Source organism: Rhineura floridana, chromosome 1 (assembly GCF_030035675.1).
Source record: "Rhineura floridana isolate rRhiFlo1 chromosome 1, rRhiFlo1.hap2, whole genome shotgun sequence".
Taxonomy (NCBI): domain Eukaryota; kingdom Metazoa; phylum Chordata; class Lepidosauria; order Squamata; family Rhineuridae; genus Rhineura; species Rhineura floridana.
In genome coordinates this window covers 24,332,707-24,358,643 of record NC_084480.1, presented here as the reverse complement: position 1 = coordinate 24,358,643, position 25,937 = coordinate 24,332,707, and the positions used below count along the sequence as shown (strand labels likewise).

At 40.2% G+C, this 25,937-nt stretch overlaps 1 long non-coding RNA gene across 2 annotated transcripts in view; it reads right to left on the bottom strand.

Annotated features, from left to right (window-relative positions):
* The window catches only part of LOC133379843 (uncharacterized), a 49,258-nt gene extending 29,055 nt beyond the window's left edge, over positions 1 to 20,203 (bottom strand). Inside the window, exon 1 of one of the 2 annotated variants that reach the window (XR_009761283.1) lies at positions 20,093 to 20,203. This is a non-coding gene — a long non-coding RNA (uncharacterized LOC133379843). Of the gene's footprint in view, positions 1 to 19,155; positions 19,446 to 20,092 lie in introns of those variants that run through there. The other variant, XR_009761287.1, reaches the window with a different exon arrangement.
* Positions 20,204 to 25,937: the final 5,734 nt, after the last annotated feature.

Genomic DNA, 25,937 nt, shown 5'->3' with positions numbered 1-25,937 from the left:
ACGTTCAGCTGTAGTCCTGCTTTTGTGCTTTCCTGTTTAACTTTCATCAGCATTCGTTTCAAATCATTACTGGTCTCTACTAGTAATATGGTATCATCTGCATATCTTAAATTATTGATATTTCTCCCTCTAATTTTCACCTTGGTCCAATCCCGCTTTCCGTATATGTTCTGCATATAGATTAAACAAATAGGGTGATAAAATACACCCCTGTCTCACACCCTTTCTGATTGGGAACCAATCTGTCTCTCCATATTCTGTCCTTACAGTAGCCTCTTGTCCAGAGTGTAGGTTGCACATCAGGACAATCAGATGCGGTGACACCCCCATTTCTTTTAAAGCATTCCATAGTTTTTCATGATCTACACAGTCAAAAGATTTGCTATAATCTATAAAGCACAGGGTGATTTACTTCTGAAATTCCTTGTTCCGTTCCATTATTCAACGTATGTTTGCAATGATCTCTTGTACCTCTTCCCTTTCTAAATCCAGCTTGGACATCTGGCACTTCTCACTCCACATATGGTAAGAGCCTTTTCTGTAGAATCTTGAGCATTACTTTATTTGCAAGGGATATTAAGGCAATAGTTTGATAATTACTGCATTCCCTGGGATCCCCTTTCTTTGGAATTGGGATGTATATTCAATGCTTCCAGTCTGTGGGCCATTGCTTTCTTTTCCAAATTTCTTGACAGATTTTTGTCAAACTTTGGACAGATTTAGTCTCAGTAGCTTGTAGCAACTCTATTGGTATGCCATCTGTTCCTGGTGATTTGTTTCTTCCAAGTATTTTAAGAGCAGCGTTCACCTCACATTCTAAAATTTCTGGTTCGTCATCATGCGGTTCCTCTGTGAATGAATCTGTCATCCTTGCATCTCTTTTATAGAGTTCCTCAGTGTATTACTTCCATCTTCCTTTTATTTTATCTCGGTCAGTCAGTGTGTTTCCCTGTTGATTGTTCAACATCCCTACTTGTGGTTTAAATTTCCCTTTCATTTCTCTAATTTTTTGGAATAGGGCTCTTGTTCTACCCTTTTTGTTGTCCTCTTCTATTTCTATACAGTAACCAGGGCCAGTTCTAAAGGGCAGCCAGGTTGGGCACTGGCCAAACAGCCCCTGGAGCTACAGGGGGCCCCTCAGCCGCCCCTCTGCTCCCCTTCTGTGATCTGTGGCCCCCGCACATCCCCCCACATCTCCCCACTTACTTGTCTGCTGTCTTTTACCGTTGCCCTTAACAAAGATGGCGGTCGTGGTTTCCCTAAGGTACTGAAGCCCCTGCATGCGTGCCATCAACAAAGATGGCAGCGGAGGCTTCATCCCCTTAGGGAAACCGCGGCCGCCATCTTGGTTTATGGCAATAGTAAAAGACAGGAGACAGGTAGGTGGGGTGGGCTGCATGCGAACGCAAATGCGAATGTGAACGTGCACATGCACATGCACACACGCCGGGGCCCAGGGCAAGCTGATGCCCAAGGGCCCCTGCATTCCTGGAGCCGGCCCTGACAGTAACTATTGTAATAGTTCTCTTTGTCCCTACATACTAGTCACTGTAGAGTTGCATTTAGGGTTCTAACCATGTTTCTATCTCCTTTTGCTTTCGTTCTTTCTTTAACCATTTTAAGAGTTTCTTCAGTTATCCATTGTGGTTTTTCTGTTTTTAACATGAGGTATTGTCTTTTTGCATTCTTCCCTGATAATGTCTCTGACTTTGCTCTGTAGTTCTTCTGGTTCTCTGTCAACTACGTTTAAAGCCTCAAATCTGTTCCTTATTTGATCTTTATATTCTTCTGGGACGTTATTTAAATTGTATTTTGGCATTATGATTGCTTTGTTGTTCTTTAGCTTTACTCTGATTTTCGATATTACCAGTTCATGATGTGTACCGCAGTCTGCTCCTGGTCTTGTTTTCGCAGAAAATATGGAAGTTCTCCTTCTGCTGCTACCAATTATATAATCAATTTGATTTCTATACTGACCATTTGATGATGTCCATGTGTACAGTCATCTTTTTCGTTGCTCAAAAAATGTGTTTGCAAGAAACAAATTAATGGCTTCACAGAATTCAAGATGTCTCTCTCCTGTTTCATTTCTATCTCCTAAGCCCCACTTCCCCACAATTCCTAGTTCTTCTCTGTTTCCTACTTTTGTATTCCAGTCCCCCATGATTATTATCATATCTTGTTTTGGTGTGTGATCAATTTCTTCCTGTACTTCTGCATAAAATCTTTATGCTCCAATGTTTCAAGCACAGACAAGCTCGTATAAGTAAAAAAGAAGAAGGGAGGGAGAGACTTTAGGAATGTTTTTAAAAGGTGAAAGTGACGCAAACAGTGGCTTAAACCTTAGGTTTTAGCACATATACTTGGAAATTCTATTGCCATCAAAGGAACTTGGTTTCAAGTAAATATGTTAAAGAATGGGGTGTAAATGCTGAAAGACAAGGCCAGAAAAGTTATGAACTCTCTCAAAATCAAACCACAAAGAACAAACAAGCAAAGCAGTGATGTAGTGCTACTGCTGAGACCTCACTCTATTTCCCTCTTCAGGTTTCTGCAGCTGTCCTGGATACAAATTTCTCTTGTTGCCAGTGGGAATTTCTTGTTTAAAGACATTTTGACAAGTAGTACTTAGGGACTTTGCTTTGGTTAATTTGTCTGCCCCTTCCCCAAAAAATAACACAGCAGCTTCATTTTACCAACTAGTTAATCAATGTTATGAGAACCTAAACTATTTTAAAATGAGTCAACTACCTTTTATGTATTGATTGATATTTTCTTTGACAGAAAAGGAGACAAAGACATATTGCTAATTGTACATTATTATGAAATGGAGGCTGTTTCTTAAGGAGTCACAGGAGGGATATAGATCAGGTCCTCATTACCATCTTTTTCAGATAAACTGGATCTGGTAATGCTGCCAAAAATCTGACTTCAGAAGAAATAACTAAAAGCCAATAACTATGAGCCAAAATATATTATTTTACAGTGCAATCCTATACATGTTTACTGAGAAGTAATCCCCACTGAGTTCAATAAGATTACTCCTAGGTAAGCATTATAGGATTGCATTCTAAACCACTGTATCACCTTTAGCCCTAGGCCAATTCTAGCTATGCATTGTTGCACATGACTAGTAATGCTGGATGTGGACACATATTTTTGATGGCATCAAATGATCATAGAATCATAGAATTGTAGAGTTGGAAGGGGCCTATAAGGCCATCAAGTCCAACCCCCTGCTCAATGCAGGAATCCAAATTAAAGCATACCCTACAGGTGGCTGTCCAGCTGCCTCTTGAATGCCTCCAGTGATAGAGAACCCACCATCTCCCTAGGTAATTAGGAAGCTTTTCCTGATGTTCAATGGAAATCTGCCTTCCTGTAACTTGAGCTCATTATTCCATGTCTTGCACTCTGGGACGATTGAGAAGAGATCCTCGCCCTCATCTGTGTGGCAACCTTTCAAGTACTTGAAGAGAGCTATCATATCTCCCCTCAGTCTTCTCTTCTCAAGGCTAAACATGTCCAGTTCTTTCAGTCTCTCCTCATAGAGCTTTGTTTCCAGTCCCCTCAGCATCCTTGTTGCCCTCTTCTGAACCCATTCCAGTTTGTCTGCATCCTTCTTAAAGTGTGGTGTTCAGAACTGGATGCAGTACTCAGGATGAGGCTTAACCACTGCTGAACAGAGGGGAACTAATACTTCATGCAATTTGGAAACTATACTTCTGTTAATGCAGCCTAAAGTAGCATTTGCCTTTTTTGCAGCCACATCACACTGTTGGCTCATATTCAGCTTGTGATCAACGACAATCCCAAGATCCTTCTTGCATGCAGTATTGCTGAGCCAAGTATCCCCTACTCTACTTTCGGTTTCTTTTTCCTAGGTGTAGAACTTTGCACTTATCCCTGTTATATTTCATTCTGTTGTTTTCAGTCCAATGCTCCAGCCTATCAAGATCCCTTTGAATTTTGTTTCTGTCTTCCAGGGTATTAACTATCCCTCCCAATTTTGTATAATCTGCAAATTTGATAAGCATTCCCTTCACCTCCCTGCATCTATTAAGTTCATTGGAAAACAAATGAGCATTGCCATGCACATCCACATCAGTTACACAAGATCTCTGTCACTGGATTAGGATGATACACTAAAATATAGTAATTGCTGATATTATATTGAAGATTCACTCACAGCCCATTTCTTTTTTTAAATGTGTACAAATGTTTAAATACAGAGCAAATTGTACAGAATGGCCAAATTTGAGCAATGTTAACAGTCCATGCCACAAGTTGGTTAAGTTGAATGTCTGGAATTTAAACCAATACAATCCAGTGAACTTCCGCTACTGCACTGGCAGAGCTGAAATGAGATTCTTCTTACTTCCATTAATTTCAAGGAAAAATTTAACAGTTGATACAGCCAGCAGGAAATCAGCAGAAAACCAAGTAGCTGACTGGTATGAGCTATGGATTTGGCTGAACAGCTTTTATGTAAGAATTTGTTAGGTTTTAAGTTATATGTTACAGAGGTTAAACAGATATGCCTGTGTGTGGCAGTGCTGGCATAAATCAGTGCCAGAGCAGATGTGTGACAAGTTTAAACTTAAATGGAATAACAATCCTGTTACCGCAAACAGACAGTGAATTACTGGGCAATATCTAGGCATGTCTTGCTCTTCCACATTAATCCAACTTCCATTGGAAAAGGGTTCTCCTGGGGTGCACAAAATACATCAAAGTTATAGGTGGATTATCTCACAGCTTTAAGGCTGTAGCAAAAATAAAATGTATTGGTGGAAGAAATAATTGACCGCAGACAGTTTAAAAGGAATGAAATGAGCCATGCAAAAAAATGCACATATAATACTGCATTGCTAATTTGAGCATGAAATTGCCATGACTGGCTTCTCAAATTAGAGATGCCAGTGTGAGACCTTCAGAAGACCAGCTTGCCAAATGTTTTGTAATTTTCAATTTTCAGCAGGCTTAAAGGAGATTTGATTATCAAGCATGATTGTGTTTGTATAACAGGAGCAGGGAGAGAGAAAGTTTTCAAAGCCAAACTGTCATCGTAGTTTTAGCCACTTTCAGTTTATACGTTAATTGTCAACATATTACACCTTTCTTGCACTGTCTGCCTCTAAGCTACCAGGCCAAGTTCAAAGTGTTGCTACTGGTTTACAAAGCCGTAAACGATTTAGGATTAGGCTACTTGAGAGACTGCCTCCTCCCTGCCCAGCACTATGTTCCGTGGCAGAGGACCCCCTAGTGGTAGTAGGGCTTTCAGTGTTGTGGCTCCTTTAACGTGGAATTTATTACCATTTGAGATAAGGCAACCTCCAACTATCTATTCTTTCAGATGCATGCTGAAAACCTTTTTATTTGTCCATCTCTTTTCTGAATGACATTTTTTAATTTATCTGCTGATGTTGTACTGTTATTTTAACTATATTATTTTTGCTGTATATTTTATACTTATACTGAGAGGGGGAGGGTCGAGGTGGGAGGAGTGAGGTGGGCTGCAGGCACAGCAGCAGGAGCATTGGATGGGCTCCACCACCGCACCCACACTGTGCTGAACTGCCCATGCCTCTCCTTCTTGGTAAGTGGCAACAACCCTCAGTGTTGGGAAGCCAGGTGCACAGCGCCACCCCCCGTGTCACCCTGCCAACTGCTGCAGTGTTGGGAAGACAGGTGCACAATGCCACCCCACCTCTGCTCTGTCACCCTGCCAACCGCTGCTGGATGGTGTTTGCCTTTAAAGGCCTGAATGGCTTGGGTCCAGGTTAACTGAAGGACTGTCTCCTCCTGTAATATTCTGCCTGCCCCCCGCCAGGCCTAACTGCATGTTATGTTAGCAACATGATTAACAATGCTGGTGGGCCTATTCAGTTGTTTAAACTTTTTAAAGATGAGCCAGTCATGTTAATTATTATTCTGTATTATTTTTATGGTTTGTTGTTGTTATGTGCCTTGAAGTCGACTACGACGTATGGCGACCCTATGAATCAGCGACCTCCAAGAACATCATGTTGTATTTTGGATACTCTGTTCATAGGGTTTTCATGGTAAGAGATATTCCGAGGTGGTTTACCATTGCCTTCCTCTGAGTTTGGATGCGTCTTAGTCTGGTGTCTCAGCTTTGACCATTCCGCCTTGAGTGCCCCTGCTAGGAGTCTAGCCTCTTGGTCTAGACTCCTGACGGCATTGCTCTCAGCTTCTTCAGCACTCTCAAACCCCCTCACCACGTTAAGGTATGCATCCTAGAGGAGGATGGTATTTTATGCTTTTTGCACTTGCACATTTTATTGTACGCTGTCCTGATATTCCATATGAAGGGCAGTCTATAAACATTTTTGTACGTAAATAACAAATTAAGTAATGTGTTTTTTTAAATTAAGTACCAGGTGTGTGCAGGGTTTCCCCCCCTCAAAAACCAAGATCACATGTGGAAAAGGGAAGTTTAACCGTCTAAGCTGAAATCCCTGTGACCCATCCACCTATCTACCTACGGCAGTTAAAATGAGGGAGGGGAAATCTCCCATTGGGGCCAATAGCTAGTCATATAGTTAGCATCACATATGAGGCCCATTTGACCTCCATTCTGGGTGCTTTCACACTGCACTTTATTCCGTTATTCTGACGATTTATTTCCTGTTAAATTGCGCATAAAATTTGAGCTTTCACACGAAATAATGGGTAGCTCCGGAATTCCGGTGGAATGTAGTGGAAATTTAGCACTAATTTCCGCAATAAATGATACCACAAAAATTCCGATAGCAGGCTGGGAACCAGGAAGATTGCGGGAGTTTTGTGCTAGCTACCGCTGCTCATGTGACAGCCATCCCAGCATGCAGTGCATTCCCTCCCTTACCAACAGCCGTCCCAGCATGCAGCCTTCGCGCACTGCTGCGCTGCCACCGCAGCGCCTCCCAGCGGATCCTAGCTGCTCCTGAGAGCAGCCTGTGCTGCTGCTGCTTGTGCTCAGCCAGAGCCTCTGCTGCTGCGCTACCGCACCTCTCAGCTGATCGCAATCGCGCCTCTTTCAACCCCCCCCCAAGCAGAGCTTTTGAATAGAAAAGGCAGGGAAAGAAGCAGTCTTCTAATGGCCGTGGTAGGTGAGAGTGCTGCGTGAAAGACCATTGTGCGAAATGCCGCTAAATTGGTACTGCAGTGTGAAAGGGATTTTTGAAATCCGGAACAAAGCGCTAGATTTTTAATCCATTAAACTAGCGCTATTAGCCCCATGTGTGAAAGCAGCCTCTGTCTGAGAGTATCCTTATTCTTTCGGACAATATTTTAATTTGCCTGAGTAGGTGTTAATGGCTGACACAATGGTACTCTTATCTGTTGCTGTTGTTTTTAAACTTTTATATTATTATCTGTTGTGGTTTTTAACTTGTTTCCTTATTATAGCAGGCTTTTTTAAATGATGTAAGACAAGCTGCATGCTGCACTTTGTTGTTTTTACTGTGAAAAGGCAAGATGTACATGTTCAATAATTAAAGAATAAAATGATTTGCCAGGCACTTTTCTTTTTAGAAACATTAACTTCACAAAACATGTTCATATATAAGGATCTGAAAATGGTTGAATATTCAAAAATTAAAGATGGTAATAATAATAAAAAAGCAATGTCAACTCACATTAAGCATACCATAACAATCAGCACATCCATGTTAAGTTAAACAGATAAGTCAATATAAGCCCTCCAGATGTCCAAAAAGGCATCCACACAAGAAATATGTTCAAATGTGAACAGGGCAGTGAGGTCTTCAGACCATTGTGTGATAGATGGTGGTTTTTTATCCTTCCAGCCACAGCCTCTTGGAAATAGAAATGGACTGCCTTCAAGTTGGTTCTGACTTATGGCGACCCTATGAATAGGGTTTTCATGGTAAGCGGTATTCAGAGGGGGCTACCATTGCCTTCCTCTGAGGTTGAGAGGCAGTGACTGGCCCAAGGTCACCCACTGAGCTTCATGGCTCTGTGGGGGTTCAAACCCTGGTCTCTCAGGGTGTAGTCCAACACCTTAACCACTACACCACACTTTAGCAGCCATAAATCCACTTTTGTTGTCCTGTTGGTAATCCCCACACAACAAAAATATATTTTAAAAGTACATGAGCACCTGCAGATGTCAACGATTTCACCAATAAAAAACTGATACAGACAACAACTTCAGACCAAAAAGAATATATCACTGGGCAAGCCCACACCATCTGCCTGAATGAGGCATTTTCAGCATTATACCTCCAACATCTTTCTATATTGGACAGTACCTTCCTATACAGCTGTTGAAGACTCCAATATACCCCAAATATTATTTTTTGTTGAATCGATCTCAATTTCAAATCTAAAAAAACATTCTGTGTAGATTCTAGAGCAATTTTCCATTGTTAGGCTGTATGATACATCCTAATTCTTTATTCCACACATCTCTAAATTTTATGTATCTATTTTATTTATTTAGTCCATTTATATACCACTTATATTTAAATAAAACTCTAAGCGGTGTACAATAAGTAAATTCCTGAACTTCTATCTTACAAATATTCATTAAGAATTTATTAACAACAGTTTAGGGTTCAACTTTCTGTAAGGATCCAATAATTTCTTCTAACAATTTAGGAGATTTGAGTATTTTTGTAAAAATGAGGTGTCAGTATTCATACCTTGATAAAAGTGCTGTGGGTGCCAGCACAAAATGGTTGTCATGGGCACTATAGAGTGTCAGTACTATATACTGGTGAGTACCGTAATCTTTTTTCCTTCTTACCCCTCTTGTTAAATTTGCAAAGAAAAAATTAATTGTAAAATCAAATATGGTCTAAATCAAGAAAATATGAATATTTTCAAATAAGATCTTTAATAAACAACTATTTCAGAGTTAAATGATGATTCATGAGTTGTTTCTCAGATTCCATTAAATCACTCAAGTGGCAAAAAAATAAAGATAGCTGTTCTCAAAGATATATATGTTGCCCCTAAAATTTGACACATAGGCTGAACAAATGAAAGAATGTATGGCACAATGTGGGCAAAAAATACAGGAGGAAAGCACAAATATTAATGACTGGAGAGAACCAAAAAGAAAAATGCTGTGAGACAATAGCAATATATAGCACCAGTGATAATAAACAGAAATTATCCAAGTAAATGTTGAAGAGGCCCAAAAGAGGGAGGTCGCCTATACAGTTTTTTCTGTATATTTGTTTAACCAAACAATTATACCTTCCTTTCTATTCAATATAAGCAATGGTGTGTAATCCTTTTGTTTTCTTATCTTGTGGTTGTAATATAAACAACAAAAAGGTGACTTCAACATTAGTCATACTCAGGGTATGAGTGATCACTCCTTAATTTAATATTAGACAGGAGGCCATCTCTGTTATCTTTTCAGCACCTATTGAAGACCTTCCTCTTTCAACAAGCCTTTTGAGATCTTATCCCAGTCTGTGTCTGTGTTGGAATTGCTTTTTAATATGTTTTTAAACCTTTTAAAAAAACAAACAATATGTTTTTAACTTTTTTTAAAGATGTCTTGAAAGCTTTTTTTTTAAAAAAAAGATTTTAAAGATGTTTTGTTTTAATGCATTTTAAAGTCTGTTTTTATGATGTTTTAAAGTGTTTTTAGTGCTTTTGTTTGCCGCCCTGGGCTCCTGCTGGGAGGAAGGGTGGGATATAAATCAAATAATAAATAAATAAATTCCACAACCTACACTTTGCATACAATCTAGAAAATGCGTGTTTATTGTCATGCAATACTTTACTTTCCCACAGCTTTCTTGTCCCTCTTCTCTAGTCTCTGCCTCAGTAGGAAGTCTCCCTGGAGGAAAGCAGGCAGGACAAGTAGACAGAGAAGTCGCAAAGGCTTGGAACAAAGGAGGAAGCAAGGTTGCACATGTTTGGAAAGTGGAAGGAAGCAGGGAAGATGTCAGGTGAGATAGGGAGGGAAGGCTAAAGCAGAAGAGAGTGCAGATATTGGGAACATGAGTTTTCAGAGTAAAACTGAGCTCAGATGCTGTTTTTGTTCAAATATTATCCAATCCCTCTGAGATCCCTTCCACCTTACAAATGAAAACATTGAATATGATACACAGTGACCTTCCCTCTCTCACCACATTTCTGAATAGAGTTGCTTTACGCAGCAGAGTTCATTGGAGAAATAAAAGAATATGAGAGTGGTGTTTATCTTAAACAAAATAAACTCATTTTATTAAGAAAGTACATGTGGATAGGAAAGCCTAATCATCTACACTAGCTGAATTCAAAAGGTAGGGAAAGAGAGAATTGTGGGAAGATGGAGGAGGAACTGGGAGTGATGATAGCCCCGAGAATACCAGTCTAACCAATCAGATGCATGCTTAAACTTGAGGGAAGTAACAATGAGAGAATTCAAGCAGGGGCCCTTTCAACTGACTAACTATATCTGTTGCTCCTGATGGTCAATAGATTCAGAGCATGCAGCGAGACAATGCATTGATTGAAGTGAAACTTCCAGCATTCCTTCTTATTGTCTCGCACTCCAGCTCACAACCCCCACCACTTCATGAAGATCCTGAAAATGCTGTCTGGGCAATGGCTTGGTAAGAACATCTGCCACCGTTTCTTCTGTCAGGCAATACTTCAGCTCGATGAGCCCTTTCTGTTGCACATCTCTCACGCAGTGGTAGATGTGCTTTGTTTGCAGTGTCAGCCTTTCTGATTGGGAGAGCAACTTATAGCTCTTGTTGTCTTCATGCATTGTGGTTGGCTTTGGTTCATTGATACTAAAGTCTAAGAGTAGTTAGCATAACCAGGTTGCTTCTTGACATGCTTGTGCTGCAGATATGTATTCTGCTTCTGTAGAGGAGAGGGCTACAACTGACTGTTTCTTATTGGTCCAACTCATGACTCCTCCCCCATGATAGAACAGATTCCCACTGGTGGACTTTAGGTCTTCTCTGTCTTCAGCCCAGTTTGCATCCATATGGCCCACCAGTCTGAGATTACTGTTTGCAGTTGGCATCAACTTCAGATCAGCAGTTCCCTTTAGATATCTTCCTATCCTCTTGACTGCACTCCAGTCTTTCTTTGTTGGTGCATTAACTTTTCTGCGCAGTATCCCAACAGCTGCTGCAATGTCCGGTCTTGTTACAGTTGATATGTACAGGAGCTTTCCAATTGCTGTCCTGTACTGACTGTTATCATGCAGTGGTTCCTTGGTCTCATAGTCTTTAAAGAAGCCTATTGGTGTTTCTGTCACTTCTGTCAGCCTAAGGTGCTCTATCAGGTCCATTATCTTCTGTTTCTGGTTAATGAAGAAGCTTCCATTTTCTCCCCTTTCCATCTGGATTCCAAGATAGTAAGAGATGTCTCCCAGCTCTTTCATTTCTATTTCCTTGTTAAGATTTCTCATAATTTCATCATTATCTTCCTTGTCGTGGTGACACAAGACCAAATCATCCACATAGGTCAAGACGAATGTCCATTTGTTATTCTTGAACCTTGAGTATAGGCAGAGGTCAGCCTTTCCTTGTGTGAACCCCTCCTTAAGTAGTAGTTGGTTTAGTTTGTCATTCCAGGCCCTAGCGGTTTGCTTCAGGCTATAAATGCTTTGCTGAAGCTTGCACACCAGTCCTTTCCCAGGTTCTTCAAACCCTGGTGGTTGCTGCAGATATGTATCTTCAGAGCTTGGAAAAGTTACTTTTTTGAACTACAACTCCCATCAGCCCAATCCAGTGGCCATGCTGGCTGGGGCTGATGGGTGTTATAGTTCAAAAAAGTAACTTTTCCAAGCTCTGTGTATCTTCCTGAATGTCTCCATATAGGAAGGCTATCTTTACAACCAGATGTTGAACCTGTATCTTCCTTGAGGCAGCAATACTGAGGAGTGACCTTATAGAAGTGTGTTTGACCACAGGTGCAAAAGTTTCATAATAACCTTCACCATACTTTTGGGAGTATCCCTTAGCACAGTGATTCTCAAATGGTGCACCCAGGCACACTGGTGCGCCCTAAGAGGGGCTAGGTGTGCCTCAAATATTATGAAAGTATATTTTAAAAATGAGAAGAAACCCATTTGTATAGGGTAAGTAATAGTTTTCTATAGCTTGTTATTTTTATTCATAGTTTAAAATATATTAATATATTTTTAATTTTGTACACAAAGTGTGCCAGAAAATTTGTATGTTTTACAGTGCGCCGCAACCAAAAAAGTTTGAGAACCACTGCCTTAGCAACTAGCCTACCTTTGTAGCGTTGGATATCCCCTTCTGCACTTCGTTTGGTTGTAACAACCCATTCACATCCAACGGTCTTTCTCCCTTCTGGTAGCTCTGTAAGAGTCCATGTTTTGTTTTTGTGAAGAGATTCTATTTCTTTTCTAGCAGCTTGCAGCCATTTGTCTGTCTCAATGTATGTAATCCCTTCAATGTCTCGCCAGTTGGAGGGCTTTGATGTCTCCTCCAATCTGGTTAGAAGAGACAGCCTATTAGGCGGCATCCCTTTGTTGGGTCTGCTTGAGTGTCTCACCTCTTGATCAGCTCTTGCACCCTCTTTTTACTCGGGTTCACTTAAAGTTTCAAAGGTCACAGCCTCTTGTTGCTGCTGCACTGGTTTTTCTTCTGTTGGTGTGTCTCATTTGATTTCTGACATTTTACTGGTATTTGATCTTTGTTTCTCATTGAAGTATGCAATACTACGCACCTTGATTGTTTCTATGGTAGGATCAAATATTCTATAGCCTTGGCATAGCCAACAAATATGTCTTCTTCACGTTTGCAGTCTAGTTTGCCTCTCTTTTCTTTGGGCATGTAAGCACACACCTTAAATCCAAACACTCTAATATGCCTTACATTTGGTTTGGTTTCATTTCACAGTTCAAATGGTGTTGCTTCTCTGCCTTTAGTGGGTAACCTGTTTTGCAAGTAAGTGGCTGTCATGATTGCTTCCCCCCATTTTTGTTTTGCAATCCAGCATCAAGAAGCCTACTTCTTGTCATTTCTAACAGTGTTCTGTTTTTCCTTTCTGACACTCCATTTTGTTCTGTGGTATAAGGAATTGTTTTTTCATGTTTAATGCCTTGTTTTGGTAGGTATTCTTCAATATATTTCCTTGTGCATTCACTACCATTGTCAGTGTGCAGTGTCTTGGGCTTTCTCCCAAATTTATTGCTCACTCTGACCCCATACTCTTTAAACTTTTGTAACACTTCATTTTTCTCTTTAAATAGGTAAGTGACATATCTTGAAAAATTGTCTATAAATGTAAGGAAATAAACATTCCTTCCTGGTGTCATTACAGGTAAGGGTCCATAGATGTCACTGTGGATTAAATCCAGGGGGTTTTCTGATTGCACTTCAGCAGGTGGTCTGTAGGTGACTCTAGTTGCATTTGCTTGAACACAATCAACACACTTGAACTCAGATTTGCACATTTTTGTGTCTAAACTCTGTTAAATTGTCTTTCACAAGTTTTGAAATGCTTTCAACATCTCTGTGGCCAAATCTGCAATGCCACAACTCCATGCAGTCTTTATGAAGACATCCTTTATTAGCATTAGCTTGCTGTCTCACACAGTTTACTTTGTAAAGGTCTTCATTACTTAAAAGTCCTCTCATAAGTAGTTCTCTGCCTTCAAACACAAAACAACAATCTCTCCTAAACAAAACTCAGCACCCTCACCTTGTAGCTGTTTTTACACTCATTAAACTGTTCTGTAGAGATGGCACATAGTAAGCTCCAGGAATGCACACCTCACTGGTGCTCTGTTCACCCAGTTTACATTTTAAATGAACTGTCCCTTTTCCTTGTGTATTAATACATTGTCCATCAGCAAGATAAATTGGGATTTCACAATCCATATCTATATCTGAGAAAACATCCAATTTGTTGAAGAAATGTGTTGTCCCACTGTCTATGTAAACCTTGTTGTGGGCTTAGTTTGAATCAACTCTACAAATTATTTCTTTTGCAGTATATATTTTATTTCCTTTTCCAAAATTATTTCCTCGATAGACATTCCCCCTTACTCCTTTGTCTTTTCGTCTTGCTGGCTCATTCCCTTGGAATTTGCCCTTAAGGAGTTTTCTCAGTTGAGGGCAAGTGCTTTTCCAATGCTGATTACTTCCACAAAAGAAACAATGCTTGCCTTGAGTCAGTGTAGACTTGGCTTTTAGTTTCCTCATTTTGTTTCTTTGATTAAATCCTTGCAAACGTTCCTGGACAAAACTCAAAGTTACATTTTCCTTAGCTTGAAATAAATTAATTATTCCTTCATATTCTGGAGGCAAAGTATTGAGCAAAAGGCCCATCTTAGCTGCCTCAGATAAATTTATCTCCTGTTGCTGCACTTCTCTTACTAGTCTCAAGAAAGAGTTCATATGTTCTGATAGAATATTTGGATCTTTAAGCCTCTTGTTACAGAGTTTTAGCATCTAGGAAACTTGAGTATTCATTGTGTTTTGTTGAAAAACTTGTTTCAGCCTTTCCCACATTTCACTTGCAGTTTGCTTATCTTCAATATGGTAAATTAAATTATCACTTACAGCTAGAGATATGTATCCAAGTGAAACTTCCAACAATTTCAGTTGAGGAACTAGTCACTTTCCAAAGAACCTGAAAGTTCCAATACCGTGTATTTCCATCATATTTTCATAAACATTGCCTGCTTCAATAGGTCTGGGGTTTAAGGGGTAGAGCCTCCAGCCAGAGGGCATTATTTCTATGCTGGCTTGAGTTTCCTGCTCTGCACTTCTGTTTTGTAGAAATTAATCACTGACCACTTTGACAGTGTCAGGGAGGCCAGTGGGAATGGTTTAGAAACAGAGTTAAAAGAGGGGAAGGCATACAAGAGACCAATTGGGTGCTCAGTAGGGGAGGAGGCTGTGTGCGTGTACATTAGGAATGGGGGAGAAATTTGATTCCAAATTTATCAAATTTACACTTTCTGAAACAATATGAGAACCGACACACAGCCATCCTTTGAAATTTGTACTTATTTGAATTTTGCAATGCTGTTCTTCAACCAAGCAATGCAAAAATGCATGTATTGGGGAAAGTGTGCACAAAATGAATATGTTGATGAAGATAACATCCTAAAATGCATTAGAATAAATTGCTTGCAAAAATATGTACATTAATCAAAACTGCATAGAAAAATGTATTTATTAGAAGTTCATATTAAAATGTTGAAGAATTTTCATGAGGATTTTTCTAAAAAAATCAGAAATTGCTGCAAAAAATTAAAGAACAGTTTAAGATTAGAAAAATTAGGAACTGAGAGAATCAAAATTGACAGAACCTTCCATCCCTAGTGCATATGAGAACTGCAAAAGCATGGGCCATTTTCATTGAGCCCTGATTCTAGCTTAGTTCTGCTGTAATATGTAGAAAATTTATCTCCTTTTTTCCTTCATGAAGATATGTCAGTTTTGTTAAATAAAAAGGGATTTTAAGAAAAAAGCTGCATGGTATTTTTAATAAACAACGATGTATTCTTCTTTGATTAAAATGTCAATTATTGCTCTAGGAAAAAAAGAAATTCTTACAGACAAAACAGATTGCAAACAGACAAAGCTAATTACTGGAAGTAAAACTGTATGTGTCTGTGGCACAATGCCATGTTTCTTTTGATTAGGAAGCTTAAATCTGGAATACATTCTGAAAACAGGAAGGCATGACAAAAACTCTCTTTCAATTAAGCAGTTCCCATATAAACACAGGAATTCCATTACCATCAATCTCAGGAGTCTCAGGCAGGGCAAACTGTCTGGGTAACAAGATTTGCTTTGCTATAAGCAAAAAATAAAAAGCACCCCACCCTAAACCCATACAGGCTTTTGTTCTGCCTTTTCATGCTGCTGCCTTCTGCCTTCTCTTTGCAGTGAAGAGAATTACCCACCTTTAATGCTACACTGGTGCCTACTTAAAATGAACTATGATACAGAACCAGTATATCACAGATACAAGGATAAGAATGAACATCAGTCTAGATGGGACACCATTCACAGAATTAGCAGTTGCATGAATGGCTTTTTAAAAGAAGGGGAGCATGAGCCAGATCAAGATCCTGATGGCAGCTAGGAGGGCTTTAATACATTGCTCCCCTTTGTAGTCTTGACCCAGATTGGAGCCTGCACACCTATCTGCAATGGGGAAAAGTTCAGTTGGAGCGAATGGGAGCTTTCCTTCCAGTGCAAATAGTAGGCATAGACCTATAAGGTGGCAAAGCCAAAACTAGTACCTTTGCACTCTGCCTTGTACTGAATCTTGTGGGAACATTATCCCAATTATGTCTTTTCCTTCTCTTCCTGTTTCATCCCTCCCTCCTCACCTGGCTGCTATATTTTCTTATACCAAGAAAATGCTCTTGTTTTTAGTTTTAGCATTCAAGGCAATTAATTTCAACGTTTAGAAGAACTCAGATTCTGATGCCAGGACTTGTTTGTTAACCACAAAAGGGGTACCAGAAAAATCTGTCAATTTCAGTTTCTCATTTTTCCAGTTTTAAATTCAGGTTTCCACATCCCCGCAGTAGTTTTACACAAAAAAACTTGTGAAAATCCACCAGCATTTTAGTGCAAATTTTTCCTAATATATACATTTTGTCACATCTGACTTCAAAAGAGGAAATTTATCTAAAAATGAGGGGATAGAGAAAGGAAAAGTCAGGAGGGTCTGCTCTTAGAGGTTACTGAAAGCCACAATGTTAGAAGCTCAGGTGGAATGTACACTGCAGGCTGATTACAGGTGTTGCCACCACTCACCATATGCTCAGAGGCACATGTTACCAAATTCTTCCAAGCTACACAGGAAGTAGATTGGACTGTGAGAGACCAACCCAAATTGTGTTTGCATTTTGACGAATTTGTAGGGCAGTACAATATCTCAGAGAGGAGGTCAGGTCTCCTGCTCCTCTGGTGCATTCACTATAGCTGCCCAATTTCCCTGCTTTTTAAAGTTTGATAGAAATATCTGTGGGCTATAGGTACATTCTTAAATCACAAGGTTTTTTGCCTATTAGTGAATATGTATTTAAATAGAAATTTGTATATGGATTTTTTTTGTTAAAAATGCAGATTAAAGCAATGAGCTTATAAGATAACATGTGCAAAAGAGAGGCTGACCAAAAATAGACTGATTCACCCATCCCTAGCTATAAAGGCTTCCTGCTTGAGCTAGAGGACATATCCACAGTGGGCTGTACTGTGAGATGGAGTTGTTTGAGTCCACCTTTTCAAGGCATCATGCACATGATGTTGCCCTCTAGCAGCATCCAACTCATTTTTTTTCCCCTGGGAAAATCCAAAAAGAATAAAACAATGAAACACCAATCCTCAATACCTGGTTCCTGGTCGCACTCCTGCAGTTTGCTTTTCCTTCCCTAATTAAATGCAGCTCCCCAACCACGTCCTCTGATCCTCTATCTTCTCCATGGCGCTCATTCCCCTTCCACCCACTGACATGTTAACTTCCAGCTGTCATTGTTTTCTCCCTCCCCTTAACATCATTTCCATAGAATTGTCAAAATGCATGCCTTAATTTTACATACCTATATTCCACTTCCCATTTAATTTCATTTCATGAACACATCCCTCCCCCTCCCCCTTAGGGGATTTGATAAGTAGTTTCGTTATCCATTTAATATATCCATTTAAATATATGGAATAGGGACCAGTGGTTTGTGACCTAAGGGAGTGAGCTCATATTTGCTTAGATATACACTGTTTTGCACCAAATTGAAATGAGATTTGGCCCTGGTGTACACTTTAACTCTGGCTTTCTGGTTTGATCCACTGGTGCTGACTCATGGCTTCATCCCTAAGCTCCGATTCTTGTGCTCTGACACTGACACAACTCCTGGTTCCTCAATTCATCCCCTCTGTCACCTGCTGTGGTGCAGCCTTGATGAATCCTAATCCCTGACAGTTGACATCATTGTACAGGTTCCACATTCTCCCCTCCAAAAGGAGGGGTGTGGGAAACTATAAAAGGACTCCAGGGATGGATGCCTGGAAAAAGATGCCACTCCATGGAAGCAGCCCTTCCAATGATCTTCAATATTCCACCTAGAAATTAAGTTTGGTTAATTAATCTGCCTAGGAGGTGATTTACATGTTAAACAGGAGAGAAAACAAGACAGACTCATACATGAATCATAGGGTTGCCAGGTTCAGGGCCTGAGACTGATCCTGTATCTTTAGGAGAAGAGAAAGTCAGCCAAGTGCAGGTGTTCTTGAAACCCTGTAATGAGAAAAACCACAAGGTGGAATTCTTCCTTCCCCCTGCACAACTTTTAAAGATACAGAGGACCTCTTGGTTGCCAGGCCAGGCCTCCAAGAGGTCTTCTGTATCTTTAAAAGTTGTGCAGGGGGAAGGGAGAATTCCACCTTGTGGTTTTTCCCATTACAATGTTGCAAGAACACCTGCACTTGGCTGACTTTCTCTTCTCCTAAAGATACAGGATCAGTCTCAGGCCCTGAACCTGGCAACCCTAATCATGTTACCTATTGTCTCCATTTTGTTTGTTGTTGGAGAGGGGAAACTTTTTTCAGAATTGTGATATGAAAATTTCAATATTGAACTAAATAGGTTATATTGGCCATGCTAGGAATGTCCCCAATCACTAGAACAACAATTACACAGAGGAACCAAACATCTTCTTTTATAAACAGTGTTGGAAAAGGAGCATGCATGATTGATTAGTTGTTATGGCTTCCTCCGCCTCATCTTTGATGTCATGAAACTTTTAAGAGCTAGCCTTTCCTGTGACAGAATAAACAAACCCAATATTCCCATCAATGTAATTGGCGTCAGTGAATCCTGTTAACATTAACACATTTCTCTTTTGTAATGTGAAAAAAGAATTTAAGGTATCAAAATGATCTTGAGATAGTAAGCGGATATATCTTCAGCATCAACATGTGTATGGGAAGGTCACTCTATAGAAGAAGCTTGAAAAAACAGCATTGCCTGTCTGCCTATACCCAGGTCATAAGAAATAACCCTGTCAGAAATGGCCGTACTTATTTCTGTATAGAAGAACCTTCCATTTTCATGATGTTTTATCTTTGTGAGAGAATAAATATAAAACCACTCCTTCAGGAAACTAAAATATTGCTATGCGCATCCCAGTTTCTGAGTATAAAAGGTTTCAGAGGTCCAAGTGCTTACCTTGGGTTTGATTTCCATGGAATGAAAGCCATCACACACTCAGTAGCGTAGTAGCAAATTGAGAAGTGCAGGGTCCTTTATAAGTCATGCCACACCTCCTACTGCCACCCCTTCTAAGGTTATACCACTGACACTATTGGGGCCTGCATAATTGACTTGGAAAGCTATAGCATAAAGAAAAAAACCCCATGATGTTGTATGGAAGCTTCACCCTCTCATCTCAGTCCTCAAGAATGAATCCCTTCCCATTTGATTCACCAGCAGTCATAGATTAACCAACCCCCTTGCACACTTCCCTTAGCCCCAAAATTACTCATCGGGCTTCCACAATATAATCATCTCTCCCCGCCCCAAAACAACGCTCACCAATCAAGTACTGTGGCCTGCAAGTACTTCACAACCTGCATTTTTGTAATTTCATATAAACAACAAATAGGAGTTTTGTCAAGTCTCTGACAAACCACCCTGCATGGCTGATAGGCTTTTTCAGTCATAGGCTTCATAGACCAGCCGGCCTTTGTCAGATGAGACTACTACAGGTAACTTTTCTTTTTCTGGAAACAATTCTTTCTCCATATATTAAAGAAAGAAGTTAAGCAAGTCTAGGAAGATAGATAAGAAAACAGGAAACTGCCTTATCCCGAGTCCATCTTGCTCAGTATTGTCTACACTGACTGGCAGCAGCAATCCAGGATTTCAGGCAAGAGTCCCTTCCAGACCTACCTGAACATGCCACGAATCCAACCTGGGATTTTCTGCATAGAAACCAGATGCTCTGCCTCTAAGCTACAGCCCTTCCCCATTTAAAGCCTATTTCCATCAATTAATTTTTTAAAAAGCATATTGTGGTTTTAGAAGCTTATTTGTTGAAAGATCCTTCCGTGCCTTCTCCACCCCAAGGTTATGTCCCTAGAATAATAAAATGACCTTAACTCACATGAATTCTTTAACTATCATTCTTCTTTTCTCTAATCTTGTCATACAATCCAACCAAAGAAAGAAATTAACAACCTATTTTATCAATCTGCTATAGTATCATGCAACCCAATTATATGCATGTTAACTCATCAGCAAGCCCTGCTGTGATCAATGAAGCTTACTCTCAAGGAAACCGAGTTAGCTGCCTTCCTTGCTGAGAAAATTGCTTCCTCGTTCACTCCTCCCACAGCAGCAGCATCCATTCCCCACAGGGAGCAGATTAAGGCTGCAATCCAATACATGTCTACTCAGAAGTAAGCTCCATTGGAAATTACTTCCAGGTAAGTGTGTATTGGATTGCAGCCTAAGTTTGTTAAGGAGAGAGAGAGAGAGAGAGAGAGAGAGAGAGAGATTTTTTCTGGGCAGAGTTTGACAGAGAAGGGAAGACATTGCTTTGAATAATCTGCTGCTCATATAACAAACGAAGGCAACAAGCACCCATTTTCCTTCTGCATTTGCAAATGATAATGCTTTGTATCAGGAATACTTTCAGATGCATTGAGGGGAAAGGGAATTGGAGGGGGAAGAAGACGGGAAGATCTCACAAACTTCTAAAGCCTCTTTTTTTAAGAGAGAGAAAAGGCACAATTCTTCATCCCTTTTGGATGCTTTGCAACTAATGTGCACCTCCTCCCCTTCTGAAACCTGAACTGATCCTTCACCTGTGGGAGGGGGTAAAAAACCCAAGAAGCAAGCACAACTTCCAATTCCTTCCTAGGCTAGGTGATTTGACATCAAAATAGTCATTCCGGGGGTTGCAACTGCCTTCTACCCTCCCCCTGTACAAACCCCTTCTCTCACCCTCTGTCATCCTCGCCACTGTTCTCCTGTGTAAACGTCTCTCAAGTGCAGAGTACCTTCACACCACCTCCCTCACATGCACACACTCACACTGCACCACTACAGATTTGCTACCCCCCATGCCTCCATTGAGCAGAGGCCGCAGTAATACCTTCCCAGGGAAGAGGAAGGCGAAGAGCCACACTGCGGGGCAAGAGACAGGTTGTAGGCTGGGGTGGGCAAATATCTGCTTAATTCAGAATTAAGCAGATTTTTCACCAGCTTCTGCTGGCAGCCTGTCTCTTGCTCCGCGCGGTGTTGCACCTCTTCTTCCTTTTCCTCCTCCACCTGCTCAGAGAAGCTTTGCAGAAGCCTCTGCTGTATGGTTTTGCTGGGCAGCCCCCTCCCCTCCAGCTTCCTCCTTCACCCTGGTGTGTGTGTGTGCAGATTGGAGGGGGCCAGCAAGGGGCTGGCTGTGGGAAAAGTAATGGGACAAAGTCCTGACACATCCCCTCTTCAAAACTGCCCTGGGCTCCTGCTGGGAGGAAGGGTGGGATATAAATCAAATAAATAAATAATAAATAATAAATAAAACATACCTGCACAGACTTATGCTGTTTCTGTGATATGTTTATTTACACACCTACACAGGCTGAGCATAAGATGGAAGGCTCACAGAAGATTCTGCTCCCTCATTAGGTTTCCAGGGGCTCCCCAAAGCCATAGGACTGGATTAATTTTATTTATTTATTTCAGCTTTTTTTGTTATGTGCCTTCAAGTCAATTACGACTTATGGCGACCCTATGAATCAGTGACCTCCAATAGCATCTGTCATGAACCACCCTGTTCAGAGCTTGTTTCGTGGTTCATGCTTCTCACGTTCCATGTTCCTATTGTGTGTCTCGTACAACTCCGGACTCTTCTTTTGCATCTCTGCTCATCAGCCTCTGGGCTTCCTTTTGGCTTTGACCCAGCTGCATCATTAGTCACAGCACCACTCGTACTTGTCCTTTGTCCTTTGTCCTTCCCCAGTAGCTTGGTGAGTGCCTTCTGACCTGGGGGTCTCATCTTCCAGCACTATTTCGTGTTGCATTTTGGATACTCTGTTCATAGGGTTTTTGTGGTAAGAGGTATTCAGAGGTGGTTTACCATTGCCTTCCCTTTGTATACTGCTTGATTACTGAAGTTGCTAAGTGGGGTTCATAAAAATTACATAAAGCATATAATAGATAAAATCAATTAAAATGAATAATAAAACCTGTAGACTTTCTTAAAATGCCTGCTGGAAAAAAAAGTCTTTGTCAAACACCAGAAGTTCAAACAGGGATGGAGCCTGTCCGATCTCAACCAAGAGGGAGTTCCACAGAATCTGGCCCACAATACTAAATGCACATCTTCAGGTGAATATGAGCCATGCATCTGAGCCCCTGAAGATCTCAGTAGTAGATCACCTAGTAAACACATTTTTGTATGCAGTTTTAGTAATGTAGACATTTTGCCAGGACTTTTCTCTAATATAATGATTTTTTTTATGTTACTTTCACCAATATATTCATTTTTATGCTCATTTCCCCACATTTTCATAAAAATCAGTTGGTTGGAGAACCACATCCCAAAATTTGGATAACTGCAAATTTTGAAGGATAACTGTGTTTCAGTTCTCATATTGTTTCAGAAAATGAAAATTTGATAGATTTTCCTTTAAATGCAAACTGAACCAAATTTCTCCTTCTTTCCTACTTAAAGGTAAAGGTATATAAAGAAATTAGAAGAAATTGTGATTTGCAAAATTTACTAAGCTTGCTATGAAGTTGCATGATTTGGCTTTCTTCATTATGGTAAAGAGGTGATTAGGGCAGGTGGCCATCTAATCAATCATTTCTATTACAGGGAAAGGTTTGACCAGGTGAATGTTTGGGTATTCAGGTGCCATTGCCATGAAAAATATGTTGCTGCCTTGACTACAGCATGAAGAAGGGCTGGTGACCAGCATCTGTATCATGATACAAGCTTTACAAAAATGAAAAAGTATTTTGTGGAAAGAATAAAGTAATGTTTATGAGATTTGATGATTAAGTAAGATAACTACTGGAGGAAAGTGATTTTATAATATGACTTAAGAGACAGGATTGTTATATATTATAGACTTATAACTGATTTGATCTTTGACAAATGGGAAGTCAATATTTTACTCTTTATTTTTTATTTTTGTTTTTTTTTCTTTTTCTTTTTTTTTTTGTTTAGCTACTTTTGATTTTGTTTTTTGTCTTTGAATGTTTTATGATTTTGTCTTGTATGTTTTATGAAAATCTGAATAAAAATTATTGAAAAAAAAAAAATGAAAAAGTATCTCTTTTGCACAGACTCACACTGTGGGATATCCGACAAAAGTGCCTTTAAATTAAGGCAGTATAACCAATGACAGCTGGTATAGCACAGTGGGGAGGAGAGCCTGGCTGAGAGTCCAGAGTCTGTGAGTTCAAATCCCCACTCGTGTCTCCTGGGTGTCAAGGGCCAGCTAAAGATCACCCCCACAGTGAGTGGCTCTGAGGTTACGGTGCCCTGCCACCTGTGCAGCCGTGGGCAAGCTGCATAGTCCCAAGGCACCCAGTTGTCCCCCAGCTGGCAGTTGCGGGCAAGGAAGGGGCTGGCTTGTGCAGCTGTCGCAAGCTGAGCAGGCCCTACCTAGCCCGCTGGGGAGGACTAGCCTCAGAGGGAGGCAATGGTAAACTCCCTCTGAATACCGCTTACCATGAAATCCCCATTCATAGGGTCGCCATAAGTCGGGATTGACTTGAAGGCAGTCCCAGAAGAGAGAGAAAATCAATACAATGTCCAATCTATTATCTGCAGGCTTAATTTCAAATTTGGTATAGCCGGAGAATATGATGGCACATACCAATCATGTAACATTTCAGATTTGTTTCTGATTGCCCTTTTCAGTCTTTCTCCCCCACACACAGTTATTAACTGTTATATGCTTTTAAAAATACCAACCAGAGAGTTTCCATTTGTTTGCATTTTAGATGTGGTATTTTTAACCACTGTTAAGTGTAAAAGTAAAACCAAATGCATTGAGTTGCTTATTTGCAATTGCCTCTGTAGCTGACTTGTCTTTCATAGTTACTGCCCAATGGTTTCCTTCAACCAGTGCTAGAAACCCAACACATGATCTTATGAAAACCCAGCTTTCTTTTTTTTCCATTTTTTGCACCAACTGTCACATTAAAAAAATCATAGCATTTTTATTTCTCCCAGCAAATGGATGAATTGAACGCGTCTTGTAGCTCAGGCAGTTACCAAAGACCTCACACAGTTTAGGAGAAAAGATATGCCACCCACATGATCTTGGGTCATGACCATGGCAATGATCTTAACTTTTCTTCATGCATAAGGTCATGGGAAACTATTGCAAATCAAATTCCTGGACTTCAGGCTAGGACCCCAAATATAGTTGATCACAGCTATTTCTTTGTTAATCAGTAGATGCCTTTCAGTTACCATAGCTGGAGTGCAGGGATGTTCTAAGTAATTTTTCCATTTTCATTTTGTATGTTCAGTTATCTTTGTCTAGGACTAGGCTGCTTTCCCTCACCAAAATATTGATTATGTAAGGCTCATATTAGTGGACAGTGAAAAAAGCGGATAAGAGAAAAATCAACTCATTTGAAATGTGGTGTTGGAGGAGAACTTTGTGGATACCATGGACCGTGAAAAAGACAAATAATTGGGTGTTAGAACAAATTAAACCAGAACTATCACTAGAAGCTAAAATGATGAAACTGAGGTTATCATACTTTGGACACATAAGGAGAAGACATGATTCACTAGAAAAGACAACAATGCTGGGAAAAACAGAAGGGAGTAGAGAAAGAGGAGGGCCAAACAAGAGATGGATTGATTCCATAAAGGAAGCCAACCTTTATAGAAATGATATTACGCATGAAGTTCTTGACCCCTCTTTTTTTCCCCCTGCCGTTGGGAAACAGAAGATCCCAGTTCTGCTTTATGCAGATGATATGGCTGTCATCTCTTTAACCTATGTGGGACTAAGAAGACTGCTTACTAAATTTGTAACATATTGCAAGCACGAAGGATTATCCATCAATTTTAACAAGACTAAAATTATTGTTTTTGCTAAGAGGCATGAGCAGCATAAATGGACCTTGGATGGACACAGTATAGAAAAATGCCGCTCATTCAAATACCTAGGGCTCTATTTCTCTGAAAACACCTTGTGGCGCACCCATCTCGAGGCAATTACATCTTCACCCGCCCGTTTATTGGGGCCATAAAGAAGCTTTACCATACCAAGGGTTATCGATTAGTAGAACCAACGTTAAAAGTTTTTGTGGCCAAGATTGTGACCTATCTTTTATATGGAGCAGCAATTTGGGGTGAGCATTGTAAGGACCAACTGGACATATTCCAAAATAAGTTCCTGCACCTGCTTCTGTCTGTAGCACATAGTACACCCAGCACATTGTTAAGGAGTGAAGTAGGTCTCCCTTCTTTAAAAGCACATATACATAAATACATCATATTGTATTGGAAAAAGTTATCAATGATGCCAGAACACCATTTAGCAAAAATATGCTTCCTGCAACTACAGAACTGGGAAGGTTGGGTACAATGTAGTAGACATTTGCTGCTCAGTTATTCGATCTCCTCAGCCATGATAAAGCAGGATATAGCCAAAAGTAAGATCAGGGACTTAGTTTATGGCAAAGATGCTCAAAAAGATCTTGAATATATAAAAAACTGTAAGTCTGCCCTTTGGTACGGCAAAATCAAACTACACCATGAAAGGGCCTCCTATTTGCAGGAGTTAACCTTTCCCCCTATAAGATGCACTTTTACTCGGCTCAGATTTCAGCTGATGCCCACTGAATATCTGGCCGGTAGATACACAAAAAAACCTCCAGAAGACCGCTTGTGTATATGCGTCTCAGGGCAAATTGAAGGAATAGAGCACTATATTCTATATTGCCCTCTATATAATTCACCAAGGGCCAAGTTCATT